Below are 6000 nucleotides of genomic sequence, written 5' to 3' on the forward strand. Positions count from 1 at the left end.
GGGTGTTCGTTCGCACCTGACCTCCATAGAATGGAAATATGTCACAAAGTTTAACAAGGTTTTTTAATATAGATCCACAGAATATTGTGATAAGTGTTTCAGTGTGAACAGGTATGGTATAATAAATTATGGGGTTTATCTATTTTATTTTTACTTTCATCATATTTTGCTTTGGTTTTGATACTCCCAAATTCGAAGCTATCTCTTTACAACCCTTCCTTTTCATAAGCTATCATACTTTCATAAATCCATTTTCTGTAGGCTGTTTTTGAACCCAGTCAACGACGGATACTTTTGCTAGTATATATATACATATATATATATATATATATATATATATATATATATATATATATATATATATATATGTTATAAATCCATACTCCTGTTTGTTTCTTTGTTTCTTTGTTTGTTCACGATGATGTTATAACACACACACACATACACATATATATATATATATACTTGTTTATTGTTATATAAACATGCTCACATCCCGCTGCTACAAATAGCCACTTGTTTCAATCAAACAACAGATATCATCAGGCAGCGACTTGACTATTCAAAAGTTCAATGAATAATCATGATTATTCATTGAACTTTTGAATATTCAAGTCGCTGCCTGATGATATCTGTTGTTTGATTGAAACAAGTGGCTATTTGTAGCAGCGGGATGTGAGCATGTTTATATAACAATAAACAAGTATTATCAGCTCTTTTTATTGAGCACTATCTAACAACCTCGTTGAATTCATTAGTCCATTACTTTTGAATATAAAAAAACCCGAGTATATATATATATATATATATATATATATATATATATATATATATATATATATATATATATATATATATATAATGTCGTCCTATTTCATATAAGATATCATATCAAAGTTTTTTTAAAAATTGCCGAGTAACGCCAGGTATATACAGCTAGTATATATATATATATATATATATATATATATATATATATATATATATATGTGTGTGTGTGTGTGTGTGTGTATGTGTGTGTATATATATATATATATATATATATATATATATATATATATATATATATATATATATATATATATGCATGTGTACGTAAACGGTCGTACGCGTCCAGCATCCACTATGACATTTGTAACAGTTTGTTTAGACAAGCATAGTTGACAGTTATGCCGGAAAGAAAACAATTAGCTGTAAATTCAAAATTATATATATACTAGCAAATATATGTTCCTTACGGTTGAATGCTTTGTTACTTGCATAGGACACATGTATTTTACGCTGAAAAAAATAAATGCTACTACTACTAATCATACTACTACTACTACTACTACTACTACTACTAATAATAATAATAATATATATATATATATATATATATATATATATATATATATATAATTTTGATATGTATTATATATTTGAACGTCTAGCATTCACTCTTAAACTAATCGAGGATACGGGTTAATAAGTATACGCTAGTCATTAGGATATTAATGTAGTAAAGTTTAGTAGTGGGAACACACACACACATACATACATATATATATGTGTGTGTGTGTGTGTGTGTGTGTGTGTGTGTGTGTGTGTGTGTGTGTGTGTGTGTGTGTGTGTGTGTGCATAGATCATCGTATAACGATTAGATCACTGCCTGACTGACGTAAAGAACATTTAAAATTAAAATGTTTAAATTCAACGTTATTTCACGCGTTTAATGGTAGCCGAATGGGCACGGTCTTTGCTAATCGAGCCAGAGATGTCTCATGTTGCCGAGTTCGAATCGTTCGACTGGTGTTAATCGTTACACCCTCCACTGAAGATTCCCGAAATGATGAAACACTAGTGTCTGTAAGTATTTAATTATTGTAATAAAAAATAATATATATATATATATATATATATATATATATATATATATATATATATATATATATATGTGTGTGTGTGCTAGCTGTATATATCTGTTGTTGCTCGGCAATTTTAAAAAAAACTTTGATATGACATCTTATATGACATATGACGACATTATATAGATCATTAGAAATTTTGGAACACAGCTGTTAGGGGCAAGGGGTCCATATGTGGCCTATATTTAGTTTTGGTTCTAAGAGAATGAAAAAGGAACCCATCAGGAAAATTCTCTGAACAGAACAATTTTTTACCATTATGTTTCCTTACGTAGATTAAAATTAAGATAAAGCTTATGTCTAGAATCAGTTCACTTTTTGTAAGTAAAAAAAAAAGAAATACTCGAGCTGAGATCGAAACCAAAACCTAAAGACAGTGAGTTATTTACGATAACAATTAGGCCAACTCAACACTATCTTTAAACACTGTTTTCAAACCTACTTATTTTTAATCTATAATCTGTCATTAAAACGATTTACGCGTGCGCTTTAGTGAAACAGTTGACAAATAGATAAATATCCGATGACACCCAAGTACCAATTTTTCAAATTTGACCTTTTTTTCCAGATGAAAACCTATTATAAAGTTTTCCACATGTCTGAATACCCTATATACCAAATTTCAAGTCTGCACATCAAAATTCTTTTAGTATATAGGTTGAGAAGTGTCCTCACACACACACACACACACACACATTCTCACTTTTTTAGATACTAGCAGGCCGCCCAGCGTTGCCAGGTCGTAAAATACGAAAATTATATTATATTTTGATTCATACAGAACCTGAGACATGTGCATTTGAGTATTATGTTTTTTAAACAGTTCACTTTTTTAAGTAAAAAAAAAAATAAAAGAAAGTACTCGAGCTGAGATCGAAACCAAAACCTAAAGACAGTGAGTCAAGTGCGATAACAATTAGACCGGCTTGGCACGATCTTTAAAAAGTGTTTTCAAATCTACTTATTTTAACATAAAGAATCTGTCGTGTTAACTATTTACGCATGTGCATTCATGAAACGGTTGACAAACAGATAAAAATCCGACGACCTCTACGCAACATTTTTTTTTTATTCTTGACCCCTTAGACGCCCACTTTTCTTGATGAAAATCGGTTAGAAAGTTTTCCATATGTCTGAATATCCTATACACCAAATTTCAAATCTGTAGATCCAAAATCCGTTGAGTATATAGGTTGAGAATTGCCCTCACACACACGCGCATTTTCACTTTTATAGATATAATATAATAGATAACATCGCTGGTCTTAAAAAGATTTATACAATACGTTCTTTTTATAAAAAGATGCATGCGGTGAAACATGTTGTGTCCGCCATTAATTTCTTAATAAATAACTTACATTATATGATTAATTATTCGAGAATTTCTTTAGAATGATTTGATCTGTTTTGAATTGATTATGTCACACGAAAAGTAACAAATATATACAAATGCACTTAAAGTACAACTTAAGCATTTAGAAAAACATCTTAAAATCTTCTAATTATACAGGTTTGAAGTCTTCCCGCGTAAATTACAGCTTATTTAAACCATTGTCGTATCACTTCCAACGAATGTTCTACAGAAATAAAACAATTACATTTAATGAGATTAATTTAGCCGCGAAACATATAAATTCGATTAAGAAATTAAATTGGACGTTGTTAGCCTGTCCTTACTCTATCGTTATTTTCATGGCAAGTGCTCGGCTGAGCTCTAATCTATGGTCCCCCCTTACCAAACTTTCACAAAAAAACACTCGTCTACCTAAAACCACGACCAACAATTTCCTCCACTCCCAATCAGTACTTGGATCATAACGCGGATTCTATGAACAAAGCTTCTTTCCTAGAACAACCCGCTCGTGGAACTCTGTTCCGCTGGCTTGCTTTTCAGCTGACTACAATATGGTTGTCTTCAAATCCAATGTAAACAAATTCTTGTTGAGCCATCTCCTCGAGTGGCCTTCGGGCCTTGATAAATGGTGAAATAACATTACAGAAAATGCTTTGTAGATATTTACCAACCATTTCACTCAAACAGAATGTGACACAAGGTCGACTTAATGGTTATTGAGGTGCCTTTCTTCAATTTCCAAATTTCCTCCGTCTCTGTCAACATCATATTAGCAATTAAATAATTACGATATGTTTTGCTTGTGTTATGTTGATTAATCGGACTATTATTCTCATCTTTGGTGTTATTAGCAAAACGTTTCGGTTGCTGCAACCTGCGACCTTCTTCGGGTGTTGAAAACACGCTTCTTTTTCTCTACTAAGGAAAAGAGGGGTGGCTCTGCATTACAAGAATTCGAACAGTGGGTTTGAGAGTGGGTCCGTAGATGAATAATAGTTCAATTTCCAGGGGGTCACTACGATATTTTTTAAAGGATTTCCTATGACTCAAATTTTGGGGATATCTATACTAATTGTTAGTATTGGTGAAAAAAAATGTTTTACGAAACAGAGGATCGATACCCACGCGTTTTTTTTATTTTATTTTTTTAACACAATGCAAGGGGTGGCAACTCCAAGAAAAAAAGAGTTTTTTCTCTTTAAAAAAAAAAACATGACATATGCCCAGCCCAAGAGAAGTAACTTCAGAAAAACAAAAAACTCTTTTTGTCCTTGGAGTTGCACCCCTTGCATTGTGTATGAGTGTTTATTTTTTGCTGTTGTTTTTTTTGTTTTTGTTTTTTTGAAAAACAAAAAATACGTATCGATTAATCAACATACGCAAGCATTCACATCTCATCTAAAAAATACAGAATTACGATATGTTTTGTTTTGCATTTACATTTTTTTTAATCAGTTCAGTTCAATGCTCGAGGATGAATTTGGAGATGTGCCAAGAAGATGAGTCCAAGTTTTTCAAAAGACTGATTACACAGGATGAAACCTGGGTCCATCACTATGATCCAGAGAGCAAAGCCCAGTCAATGCAGTGGAAGCACTTGGACTCACCACCTCCAAAGAAGGCAAGAGTGCAGCCCTCCGCTGGAAAGGTCATGCTCACAGTCTTCTGGGACCAGGACGGAGTAGTGATGACAGATTTCCTGGCGAAGGCTACCACAATTACAAAAGCCTATTATGCTTCACTTTGGAGGAAATTAAGGGAAGCTATCAAAATGAAGAGGTGGGGCAAGATCAGCAAAGGTACCCTCCTCCTACAGAACAAAGCTCCGGTTCAGAACTCACATGTCGCCAGATCAGAAGCACGGGCGTGTGGTTATGAAATCCTCCCCCTTCCTCCCTACTCTCCTGATCTTGCACCCTCTGACTTTCACCTCTTCCCAGCCATGAAGTTGTTTTTGAAAGGAAAGCGTTTCCCAGATGATGCAGCCTTGATTTCTGAAGTCACGTCATGGTTGGAGGACCAACCTGGGGTATTCTACAAAAACGGTCTCCAGAGCTGCATCAAACGATGGGAGAAATGCATAACTCTGGGTGGTTCCTATGTAGAGAAAGACTAATAACTATGCCAAGTTTCGTTGCTCTACTCCTATGGGAAATGGGTCAAGGGTATTACTTATTGCACGCCCCTCGTAATTATATATTTTGAGAAATCTAATCACAATGTAGTATTCGAAATTTCGAATGCATAATTTAATTTCTTAACTGTTACGGAAAATGATTTCATTCAGCAGTATCGTATACAATTTGTATGAATTATATTTTGCATAAAAAATAAGAAACTATTCCTTCTTTGTAATCGTAACTAATCGGTATGAAGATGAAGAATTATAGTAATTAAACCTGCTTTTTATGTGAGCAATTATGAGTAATATGTTTTGTAAAAAACAGAATGATTATAATTTAGAATGCTTCATTTAAGGCATTGAATCGGAGACAACGAGATGCCATGTATATTTAGTGTTCGACAGCTATATTTTTCTATATTCTGTGTTTGATAGGAGAATGATATTAGATGTTTTTACTGAGTGAAAGTTACGCCCACTTTCTCTAAGAATGAGTGTTTTGTGAGAGTCGTGTTGGACGGAATAAATGTAGAAAATTAAAGTGACTATAAATTGATGGAAGAAAGCATCATATATTAACAGGAAACGTAATCCATTTGGAAATATCAACTTCTGAT

The sequence above is a fragment of the Euprymna scolopes genome, chromosome 10 (assembly GCF_053919585.1).
Source record: "Euprymna scolopes isolate OS-2025 chromosome 10, ASM5391958v1, whole genome shotgun sequence".
Taxonomy (NCBI): domain Eukaryota; kingdom Metazoa; phylum Mollusca; class Cephalopoda; order Sepiida; family Sepiolidae; genus Euprymna; species Euprymna scolopes.